Source organism: Mustela erminea, chromosome 7 (genome assembly GCF_009829155.1).
Source record: "Mustela erminea isolate mMusErm1 chromosome 7, mMusErm1.Pri, whole genome shotgun sequence".
NCBI lineage: Eukaryota > Metazoa > Chordata > Mammalia > Carnivora > Mustelidae > Mustela > Mustela erminea.
The window spans coordinates 125,056,799-125,069,897 of record NC_045620.1 but is presented as its reverse complement, the minus strand read 5'-3'; the positions used below and the strand labels follow the sequence as shown (position 1 = coordinate 125,069,897).

At 35.5% G+C, this 13,099-nt stretch overlaps 1 long non-coding RNA gene across 1 annotated transcript; it reads left to right on the top strand.

The window, feature by feature from the left end:
* The first annotated feature begins 1,371 nt into the window (after positions 1-1,371).
* On the top strand, positions 1,372-8,653 carry LOC116596119. Its single transcript, XR_004288003.1, has 3 exons — positions 1,372-1,407; positions 4,861-5,036; positions 8,503-8,653. It is a non-coding gene; the product is annotated as an uncharacterized LOC116596119 (long non-coding RNA).
* The last annotated feature ends 4,446 nt before the right edge of the window (positions 8,654-13,099 follow it).

The following is a 13,099-nucleotide window of genomic DNA, read 5'->3' as shown; positions in this document are numbered from 1 at the left end:
ATCTACCATATTATTAGTCCATTTTCAGCTTATGTCATGAGGTCACCTTGCCCCTGCCACAGTGTCCAGGCCACAGAAGAATTAGGGAAAACTTAGGAAAGCAAACCATAATCCTCTCTTTCAGAGTAAACATTTTATACATTAATTATTCAGGTTTCCTTCCTATCTGTACAGGACCAAATGAAGATTGCCTCCTGAACCCCCCCCATTTTTTTTAAATCAATATGACTCATTTTTACATCTGTGGGTTTAAATCTGATTAAGAAATGTTGGGGAACCCATTTGATTAACCACTTTTTCTTCCATTGCCTTCTTTTCTTTGCACGATACTTCAGGACAAGAAAGATAGGATTTTATATTACTTTCTTTACATGACAGTCTCCTTCTTCCTGAATCCAACCTTGTCGTTGAGCTTTAGTGAGTGTACATGTATCACTCTGAACTGAGTGAGAGAATATATGCTCTCAGTAGATCAAGCTTATTTCATCATTTACCAAAGGAATTTCAAGCAGTTTTTCTCTATATTAATCATTGTTTTCAAGGCAATTGTTTTGCTAAAAATATCTTTATTTTCTTGCTCTGGGACTATATACCTCTTGGCCTAAACTCTGAGGCGGAAAACTGCAACTAGATTAAAGGAGAAGATGTAAAAAAAAAATAATGGTGAGTAAGTAAATATCCCAAAACACAACAATGATTAAATAAATCATGTACAGCCACTAGATGGAACACCTAAAATTTTTAAAATATTTGCTTATAGACAAGAAAAACGATGGAGGATGTTAATAATTCAATGATGAGTCTGGTAGTCTATGTTTGCAATAGAGGGAGATTGGCTTGTTAAAAATAATATCTACTCTGTTTCCACCTGTACCTTCTTCATTTATTCAGCCTTTGTAGTCTTAATTAGGGATAATTCCTAATGCTCAGTCTTTGTTCTTTTCCAGTGTCATTCTCTGCAATCTCACTTCCATGGCATTGACAAACATATCTATAAAGAAGTTTTCAGGATTCAATATTGTATTCTGACTGCTGTTGTGTGCTTCAAATCTTTGTAACTATGTGCCTGTAATTCCTTTTGAAAATCCCATCTCTGACCCACTTGTGCCAAACCAAAGCTATCATCTTTCTGTCAAGACGGACATCTCTTTGTTCTTTTCATATTTCTCTCAATAATAATCTATTTCCACACTTCCCAGGATGTGTGGTCTGTAATAGTCTTTGGCTCATCCTCTCACTCTTGTCTCCAATCGTTGTATCTGTACCACAGACACTATTTGTCATCTACCCAAAGCCACTCCCCTGCCTTACTCTTGACAATAGAAGTTTGTACTTTTTTTTTTCTTTTTCTGTTTCTTTTCTTTAGGATCAGAAGTCAGTCTCTAATGTCCCATGGTCTAAATCTTGGTAAGTGTGAATTAATAACAGTAATTTCATTTTCCTTGCCCATAATTAGTTAGGATTGGTCATGCTATGCAATTCTGGCCACTGAGCAGTATCCTAGGAAGATTTTTTTTCATTCTTAAAATGTGGTACAAGGAAGGGAGAAGGCTTTTATTGGGGGAAAGGGGGTTATTTAGATGTTATAAGGATGTGCTATTGTAGCCTCTATAGGGATGTTGAGGATGTAAGGGGATAAGCCTAAGAACAGAAGTCAGCTTTGCTAGGAATGATGAGGGGGAAAATGGAAATAACCTTGCCCTGGATGAGCTACTGAGTTAACCCATTCTGTAGGCTTCTACACCTTTTTGATTTTTTTTCCAATTCATTTAGTAACAAGAACTTTTTTTTTTTTTTTTTAAAGATTTTATTTATTTATTTGACAGAGAGAAATCACAAGTAGTCAGAGAGGCAGGCAGAGAGAGAGAGAGGGAAGCAGGCTCCCTGCTGAGCAGAGAGCCCGATGCGGGACTCGATCCCAGGATCCTGAGATCATGACCTGAGCCGAAGGCAGCGGCTTAACCCACTGAGCCACCCAGGCGCCCTAGTAACAAGAACTTTTAAACTATGAAGACAATTCCAAAATTGTGGAAAGACAATGGTTAGAAAAATTTAGTTTAGTCCTTGGCTCTGCCACTTAAAAGTTGTGTGCTATCAGAAAAACTGCTTAATTTCTGTAAGTTTCCACATATATGAATTTGAAACTATATTAACCAGGGGCACCTAGATGGTACAGTTGGTTAAGCATCTGACAACTCTTGGTTTCATATCAGGTCATGATCTCAAGGTTGTGGGATCAAGCCCCATGTTGGATTCTGTGCTCAGCACAGAGTCTGCTTAAGACTCTCTCTCCCTCTGCCTCTACCCCCTACTCTCTCTCTAAAATAAGTAAGTAAATAAATAAATAAATCTTAAAAAGAAAGAAACTATACTAACCATTTAGTTGTTCTAAATATAGGAGAAAATGCATACAAAACAATTTTGAAAGGGTAAAGTACGTATCAAGAGAAGATCAATATTATTTAAAGATTTTATTTATTTATTTGACACAAAGAGAAAGAGATCACAAGTAGGCAAAGAGGCAGGCAGAGAAAGAGGGAGATGCAGGTTCCCCACTGAGCAGAGAGCCCAACATAGGGCTCTATCTCAGGACCCTGAGATCATGACCTGAGCTGAAGGCAGAGGCCCAACCCACTGAGCCACCCAGGTACCACTAAGATCAATATTTTATCTTTTGGATTTGATAACCGAGTCACCTTTCTACCACTACTACTCTTGTTTTGGATTCTATCCTACTCTATGTCAGGTGTCTGATTGTTAGCTCCACCCCCACTTCCTCTGCTCTCTAAATCACCTGGTCACCAGATTATGCATATAAAAATTTCCTTTCTGTGAGAAATGTGAGATATAAGAATAAAAACAGAGAGGAGGTGAGTCAATCACCAGACTTTATATAATTGGCAAATGTTCAAATCTATGTCTTATAAACAAACTAGACATGCTTTACAGTTGTCTTCAGAATATTTGAGTAACAATGATCATATTCTACTCAGTAAAGAAAACTTAAACTATAAACAGTAAATACTTTGCAACCAATGAATTACTAATGTAATTACTTACTATTATATATCTCAATACCCAATAACTAGGAAATGAAAAAAAAGCACTCTGCTAAATAATCATTTCATCAAAAAGTAAATAAAACAGTGATAAAAATCTATTTAACACTAAGAACTCTGAGAAACCTTTACCAGAACTTATAAGATAAAAACAAAAGTATAACTAGGGCAAATTTTATAGCTTTACATACTTTTATTTTTAGAGCTTATAGAACATTTAAGTTAAGATTAGAAAAGAGAAACACAGTAAATATTATGATACCAGAAGAAACGAATTTAAGATAGAAATATGATTGAAACAATTAGAGAAAGAAGTCATAGTACAATTGATTTACTCAATAACTAAAATTTTTAAGAGCCACAGAAGAAAATCCAGCAAGAATCATAAGTGAAATAAGACAATATACTGTTCCTAGCATTAAAAATGAAAACTAAGCTATAACCATAGCTACAGCTAAATTTTATACACACACACACACACACACACACACACAGGATAGATAGATAGATAGATAGATAGATAGATGATAGGGTTAAGGATCTATATCTATATCCCAAGATTAAAAACATTGGGAGTCCTGCACTAGGTTCTGATGTAGAAAATTACAAGAAACAATAGAGTTCACACCAAACACCAAAACAAGCTCAAGAATCTATAATATCACAGTTTTTGAAAAACATTTGAGGGTTGAGAAACCGAACTAAACTAAACAATGAAAGTGGCTTTCTTATAAAAAGGAAGAAAAAAAAAAAAAAAAAGGAAGAGGCCATTTCTGTTATCCTTGCCAATGCAGAAAGATGAGACTCTTCTAAAAAGGGATAAACCAGGACATCTAAATGGCCCATAGGCACATGAGAAGAAGCTAAACATCAGTAAGCATTAGAGAAATGCAAATAAAAACCACAATATATTACCAGTTCACATATTTAAGAATGACTATCATCAAGGGACACCTGGCTGGTTCAGCTGGTAGAGCATGTGCTCAGGGTTGTGAGTTCAAATCCCATGTTGGGCATAGAGATTACTTTTAAAAGGAAGGCTATCATAAAGAAGACAAGAGATAACAAGTGCTGGCAAGGATGTGGTGAAAGGGAGCCCTCATATGCTGTTTATGGGAATATAAATTAGTCCAAATACCACGGAAAACAATAGGATGGTTCCTCCACAAACTTAAAAGTAGACCTACCATGTAATCAAACAATTATATTTCTGGAAATAAAGACAAAGGAAATGAAAACATGAATTTGATGAGATATAATGTATGTACCCCCATGTTGATTGCAGCATTATTCACAGTAGCCAATATATGGAAAACTCACATGCCCATTCAGTGGATGAATGGGTAAAAGAAACACAAAGGAATATTACTAAGTCATGAGAAAGGAGGATATCCTGCCATTCGCATCAACACTGATGGACCTTGAGCACATTATGCTAAAGAAAATAAACTAGACAGAGAAGGACAAGTACTCTTTTTCACTTAATGTGGTGTCTTAAAAAAATCAAACTTGTAAAGAAAACAAAACAAAACAAAACAATAAAATGGTGGTTACCAGGGGATGGGGGGTGGGGGTAGGATAACATTAATTGTGTTTCAGAATACAAATTTATTTCAAGTGTTCAAATAACAATGGAGATTTAATGTACAACTTATTGAACATATACAATATTATAGTATACATACATAATGTGATAAATATCATTAAATGGTAACCATATTGCAATATTTAAATGTATTAAAAATAACACTGTGTACACTTTAAATTTACATAATGTTACATGCCAAATTTATCCAATTAGGAAAAGAAGGGGTTAGACCATCAGACTATCCATCAGGTTGTGAACATACTGTGTGCGTGAGCTGACATCGTCTAACAGTGCAGAATCCCCAAATGGGAAGCCACCAAGCAGGAACACATCGCCTTGCCAACATATCCCTATGTCCCTTTGTGGAGGACTTGAGGAGAATCCAAAAGGTAAGGGGCAGTAAGAAAAGTAGTGCTGGAAGATTCTCCTTCTCAGAGTAATGGGGGTGAAGGGCAGCAAAGACATCCTTTATCCCAGCACTCCGGGGTTCTAGCTAAGGGAAATTGGGGAGCAGGCACAGAAGCTGAGAGACAAATCTGAGGATAGATGGTGAGTGGCACAGGCAAGATAGAGCCTCCTGTGTGGTGGTTATAGAGGCTTGTACATAAATAGGATCTCAAAAGCTTTGTACTTCAAATGGATGCACCTCACTGAAAATAAATTATTCCTCCATTTAAAACAATGCTTTAGGAAGAGGACTTTCGTTGAGCTATGTTATACAGAATGAAAGGAAAAAATGTTAGAACTCCCAGGAAAAATTGTGCTTTATCTTCTTAAAATCAAGCATATCCTTCCCCAAAGATTTAGATATATGAAGGCTATATTATTATTTATAAAAGCAACACTGGAAAATGACAAAACGTAAGAAATCTATGATTGGTTGAATAAACTGCAGCACATTTGTGTGTGTGCCAAACTATATACTTATTATACTTGATGTTTTAAGACATTTATCTAGGTAGAGAAAAAATTCTGCTATGATTGAATTTAAAAATAAATTATAAATCAAGATGTATAGTACCTTGAAAAATGCATGTCAAAAACAACAGCCAACCAAGATGGAAGGGTCTAATGTAAAAACCTAATAGTAAGTATTGCCTGTTTTTTTTTCTTCTACTGTGTTTGCTTTGTTTCTTCAATAAGTCTGTATTATTTGTGTAATTAAAAACAAGATATTTTCTAGTAGCCAAAAAGTACCATGATAATTAAGATAAATATCCCAAGGAAATAGTTGATTCATATTAGGACCTAAATTAATGAAGTTATATGTTTCAACATTGCTCAATACATTAATATTATATGTTAATAATACAATAATTCAGGTTAATAGTATGAATAAAAATTATGATCATAATGACTAGTGGCTAAAAAGTCACTTGCTAAACAGGACAAGTGCTAATTATTTGAGAAAAAAAAACAGAAAGCAAGCTGCCTACTTCAGCTCATTCATCAAAATAAATTACAGTTATTTCTTTTTTAAACACTTTAAAGAACAATACAAAATAAGTGCAAACAATTATAAACTGTTGAGATTAGAGGAAGGTTTTCTAACCATCCAAACAAGTGCTGATACTCTGATGAAAATATTGATATATTTGTGTAAATTTTGAAATAGCTTCTTTACATCTAAAAAGTATGAAATCAAATCTCTAGGGAAATATTTTCAATAAGTATTATAAAGGGATGATAACTGTACTCTAAAACATTATTGCAAATAAATTAAACAACAATGGGATCACTTGATTCCTAATAAAGGAGCTATAATTAACATTACACATGAAAATATTTTACTTTCTTGATTAACAATCAAAAATTTTAAATTAAACTACAGTGAGTTATACTGAGATTAGCAACTATCAAAGATAAAGAAAAGATGATCATTTCTGGTAAGGGTTTAGGGATATTGATCATTTCAGTCTCTAATGGTACGGTGTGATTTGAGACAATCTTTCTGGAGAGTGATTTATGATAGCATATGTCAAAAATCCTTAAAAATATGCATATCCTTTGATCCAGTCATTTCACTGCTAAGAACTGAGTATTCCTGGAGGTGTGTTTACAAAGATAAAAATTCATGCAGCTTCGTGTATCATAGCATTTTTCAAAAATGGAAAACAATCTAACTGTTGACCAAAGAGAGAACTGAGTAAATGATATTGTATCTTCCTAACAAACAATAATATGAAACTATTAAGAGTTATTTTGTTGTAAAAACTTCATTGTTATTTAAAGATATGTGATAGAGCTATTAAACATGCTGAAATCACAGCATAGTGATTTAGCAGAGTCTGGAGTACAAATGCTTGGTTCCTAACACTGCCTTTTATTCTCTGAGTATTCTTGGACAAGTTATTTGCCTTTCTGATCCTTAGTTTACTCATCTGTAAAACAGAGGTAATAGTAGTAATCTCATCAAATTGTTTTGAGGTTTACATTAGTTCATAAATTTAAAAGGAATGGTGCCTGGCATGAGTTACATGCTAAAAAAAGAAAAAGAAAATGTTAGGTTCAACAATATGTATTGCAGATTTAATTTCAAACATTATTTTATCATAATGTTCTTCCACAAAAGGACACAAAGTAGCTTCTGAATGTGTAGAGATCAAGCCTAAGCATTTTCACTTAGCAGAAAACCATCTGGATTATAAAAAGTAAACAGAAAATTCTGTGAGTATAAACATACCCAGATGCCTCTGCTTCTCCCGTGGTAATTCTCCTGGCCACTCCTGTTAGACAGCACTTCACTGCCTTTGACCTTCTCACCTTTCTTAGATCTCTGCCCTAGCACTGTTTTTATCACTAGAAATTCTATTTACCTAGAATTCTTCTATTTATCTAGAAGACACCTGGCCTCTGACACTCACATGCTTACCATATAAATCTTTCCCTCCTTCCTCCAGGACATGGAAATAGAAAAAAAAAAAAAAAATCTGACGTGTCAGAATGTATCATATTCCCTGGCCTTTCTTTACCATATACTTCCCTAGATATAGGACTATCTGATGTCCCTAAATAAAACTCCCAAGACTGGGCTCAATGTCTCTTCTCACATGAAACCTATTAACACTGAATACTGATGCTAAATATACACAAATTGAGGCATGCATCTACAATATAATTTTAAAGCTCAACAATACTTAAATGTATAATCTGACCAATGGGGGTGTGGCCTCTTTGGTCCAATCTGCAGGAATATTAGTTTCTCATGAAGTCATCTCAGACCGAAGACTTCATTTTCTGACTGATTCTGATAGAAATGCAGAGCCCAGCCTCACACAATAGCAGAACTCCACTGGGACATTCATGAAGTAAGATGCCTTCCTGGGATTTATGTCACACCACTCCTGTCTCTATAGAATCCCCAGATTTCTTCATGTATTTTATGAAGAAATTCTTTCCCTCTCATACAAAAACTAACGTAGAGAACATTTCAGAAAGAGACGTGTGCCGTGTGCATTAGTCCCGAGCTTGTCTGAAGGCTTAGAAAGTCAGAGAATGGTCTCAATTTAATCAAAAGAAGTTTTCTCATCTCCCTCAAATAATTTGATGTACTTGGGTGGTTGCAAGGACCCCAAGGACTTCAGAGTCTAGCAAAATCTGATCAACTCTCCAAAAAGAGTCCTTCAGTACCTCTCAGACTAACTGCAAATAACTTCCCATTTATCCAAACCAGGTGACAATATCAAATCACATTATGTTCATGTGGGAAGTAATTGAAAGGCAACTCTTTAGCTCTGAATTCAGAAGTTGGTCAAAAGTCTAATATTTTCAAAAGCTATATCATTTTGAGAAAGTGAAGAAAATTGCATTTTCTATCTTTCAAAAGAATCTAACTATCTTTTATTGTATTTTTAGGGTACCTTGGCTGCTGCTATGATGTTGAAGGAACAAATCAAGGACACGAGGTTGAAGGATGCAGTGTGGCAGATTTCAAACAGGAGAGCTGCTGAGTACTTTACTACCTTTTGTATTTTCAAAATAAGGATTGCAATAATAGAAGAAATATGTCGATGGGTAAATACAACTAAAAAAAGAAAAAAAAGTGATGTGAAGCAGCATTTACATTTGAACAGTGGTCAGAGATCTATCTATTCATGCATTCATCCTTCTATCCATCCATCCAGTCATTTTTTTTTTTTCTTAAAAAATGTTTTATTGAGCAACCCTTGCACAAGGTTCTATTCTATGTGCCAAGGAAGCAGCATCAAAGGAGGCAAACACAGTTTCTGGCCTCATAGAGCTTATAGTCTAACAAAGCAGGAGTGTATTTTAGGCTCTCATCAATTCATCAGAAACTGATGACAGACCAGATGTTACTAGAATAGGAATGTCTGGGGAAAAGGCACAATTGTTGTCTTCTCTTGAGACACTTTGAACTTTTCTGCTCTTGGACTTGTTCCATCTCTGGTCAACAAATGTGAGCTCCTTAAGGGCAGGTTCTGTCCTAGATTCACTTCAGGACCCATTACCACCTGGCTGCCTTGTAAACCGGAAGCATCCACATTCATGTGAAAGCATCTCATTATTTTATTTGCTGTATTTACTAGAGTAGACACTCAATAAATGGGTTTTTAATGCAAAATCCCTCACACATTCCAGAATTCCGTGAACTGTAGCTACCATCCTGACCACTTGTGTCACCATTTTCAGAGCCTTCTTCCCAGCACTTACCCTGCCTTACCCCCATGTAATACCTCATTGCTCCTCCTATACTCTGTAACACTGAAAGTTAACTACATTGGTTTCCTGCTAATTGCTTGACTACTTTCTTTCTGGTGTACTTGATGACCCTATTCAACTCAATTCAGTTCAATGCAATTCAATTCAGTTTAATTAATATCTGACCAATTACTGTGTATTGGGTACATGACCACTTCCCCATAGAATACTCCAAAATCCAGCCCTCAGCTATCCGATGGATCTAAATTAGAATTGTCTATTGGACATCATCTCCTGCATAACCTATAATCCCCTCATTCTCAACATACCCAAAATTAAATTTATCATTTTATACTGAAAATAACAGTGTACTTACTTCTTGATGTGATAATATTAGTAACATGAGCATTAAGTCAGCCATATATGTCTTTGTGCTGTATTTATCTACTTCTTCAAAAACTCCCCTAAATGAAGTTTGATTTTCTTTCCCATACAACTCACCTCCAATCAAAAAAATTATCTTACTATGCCTTACCACTTTTATAATCACTTCCATTCCAAAAATGCATTGCTAGATTACAAAGATGTGTCAGATTTAATGCCATTCAACTCCTATAGAAGTGTGTCTATGTCCATCATCTGCCCCAAATAGTTTGGGGTGCAGTATCTTCACTATGGCTGCCACTGCTACTCCACATATTGTTTCAGGGAAAGTAGATGCCTTCTCCAATGTTATGTGATTTCTTGCTTCTGAATTGTTTTCTAACTTTTCTTACCTTTTAGTATTCCTACCTCTGTCATTCTGCATGTGAAAATTCTTTCCACTTTTTAAGCCCTAGTTTAAATCATGCCTTCTTGATGATTTTAGCTACGATAATAATTTAAAAAGAGAAATAAATAAAGAGCATGGCCTTTAGTTGCAAACAGACTTGGATTAAATCCTGGATACACCACTTTACATGCTGTTTGATCATTGACAAAATACTTAAAACTGTGGCACTGCTTTAAAGGAAAAAAAAGTTCTGTATGTTCAGAATAAAGATAATCCTATCTTGCACTTTGAAGTGAAGAAGGTTCATGCTTCGAATATTTTTTAGTGTTTATACAGAAATATTCTTGCTTAATAGTATTTCTGTCTTTTCAGTTCACTTTCAGTAGGAATAGAAATTAAAAAAAAAAATGACCTAAGTTTGCAATCTTGATCCAACTCCTCTGTCAGGTATTAATTTTGTATGCGGGAAAACAATAAACTCTAAAAATATTCCAGTGATTAAAAATAAATTAAAAAGGTAGTCTTTGCTTATGTGAAGAAACCAGCTAAGTGGAACACCTCACTTTCCATTGATGATCAATCTAATGAGGCATTTCTGTGCCATGTAAAACAAAACAAAACAAAACAAAAACAAAAACAAAAAAAACTTCCTGTAGGAAATTCTTTTTGTGAATTAAATGTACATTCTTTAATTTTCCATAATTTGGTTTTTTCCCCCTATGTTTTGCTGCCCTAAGAAGAAAAATATGGGGCACCTGGGTGGCTCAGAGGATTATGGCTCTGCCTTCAGCTCGGGTCATAGTCTCAGAGTTCTGGGATTGAGCCCTGCATGGGCTCTTTGCTCAGTGGGGAGCCTGCTCCAACCACCGCCCCCCACCCCCGCCTCTCTGCCTACTTGTGATCTCTCTGTGTCAAATAAATAAATAAAATCTTAAAAAAAAAGAAAAGTGTGATGTTCTACAAGATTTGTAGTAACATGTTAAATATGTGTCTCTCTTCCATGGGTATTAGGGTCAATCTTTAAATTAAATATCCAATATTTATTGTGCCTCAGTTGAGAAGGCAGTAAATAACAAAACACAAGTTCTAACCCACTATTTGAGATCCAAACTTTGAGAACTATAGTGTTAAAATGATTTGCAAACCTTTGGCAAATAGGATTAAAGAATAAGCCATAGTAAAGCATTTGATGCGTACTGTAACTAAGCATGTCATATCTTTAGATAATGCTGTATCCTTTGCATTCCACTAATGCAAATGCATATCAGGCATTACTGTCCAGTCCCAGGGGTATGAAGATAGCTGAGAATAAATGCGCATTTACCTGTTATTTACCTATAGTGCATTCACAATTTGTTGTATGTATGTGTATATATATATATGTATATATATATATATATATATATATATATATATATATCTCCTTGCCTTGTTTATATTTTATACAATGACTAAAGCATAAAATGACAGTTACTGTATTCTCATGCTCAACCCCGCTCCTCCCTGCCACACCTAACATCCTCTGCACTGTATTGTAGGGTTGGAAGTCTAGAAACTACAGTCGGGTTCTGGGCTTGGGTCTTAGTAACACAATCAGAGAAAGGAAAAATATGAGCTCCAATAGCATCTGGGTCTTGGGGTAAGGAATTAATTCCACTTTCTCACTTTTCTTTCTCTAGCCCTGAGAGGTAGTGGTAGTGACTTCCTCTGTTTTCCAGTCTCTTTTCTATATTTCCCTATAACCCCTTTCCAACAATTTGTAAATATGTTTCTTCTGTTTGGAGTTCTTAGAGTGGTTTCTATCTTCCTGACAGGACCTTGGCTGATACAGGTAATATATACATGAATTATACTAATTGAATGAGGAAATGAACTAGGACCAAGTTCTGAAACTCTGCGGTGAAATCTTTGGAGAACAGATTAATGCTTTCCCAACAGCTTTCATCCCAACTTTCCTCTTCAGGAATAACTTGACTGCTTTGTTATAGATCTTAGTCCTAGAGACCTGGTAGTGTAGGAGATAGGCAGCCCCTCTTATTCCCACTGTCTAATTACACCTCTTCTGACTGATTGCTAGAGCACGTCAACTCTCAAAGATTGACTTTTGTTACTGCCTGAGGACTGCTTACTTCTGTGCCTAAAGACAATGTGGTCTTTACATGGATCTCATATTATCCAAAAGCTTGAAGGATGTGGACAAAAGTGATGTGCCCTTTGAGGTAGTATCTTTGCTAAAAGCAGGATTGGTTTCAGATAAGATGTCATATTTTTCATGTGCAGCATTGCCTGCGTGATCCACTTGTCACATTACTTCTTCTACTGTGTGTCATATTATGTTAGGTCATGCCATCAGAGTTAACAATGAGACATGCTATTGCCAGAGCAGCAGCATATAGATTGCCACTGATTCAAAAGCCTTTGTTTTTTTCTACAGTCTTGGGAGACACATGAGCTAGATCTTATACCACTAAGTTCTATAGCCACCACACAAAATATCTCTCTTTTTTTTTTTTTTCCAAAGGAAAAATAGTCAATAGAACTTGAAGAAGTCATGAGGTGACATTCTGGAGAAAACAAAATCCGAGCAATATTGAATTCTGAACTCCAATGCTTCGGCAAGACAGTGCCTCTTTACATTCAGCTCTGGACTCCCCGCAACGGCAGTCATTTTGGATAAATTGTGCCTTGACACTTTACCACCAGCCAAATTCACAGGAGCATCTTTATAGATTCCAAAAGGCTTACATTTAGAAAGATAAGACAGTCTGGGTCTTGCCACTTTGATTCATATTTAGAACCAGTACAGATTTCTCTTTCAGTTGCCTGTGGAAGACACATTCTCCAAATCGATGTCTGAAATTGCTAAATAAATTTCAAAGAATAGATTTTTTTTTCCTGACCTCATTTGAATGTCTAGACATTTGTGGATTATTGAATGTAAACCATCTGAAACATCAAGGCAATGTTCCCCAAACCAAATTTAACCTGTAGATTAAGAATGCAATCAAGAATTGCAAAATC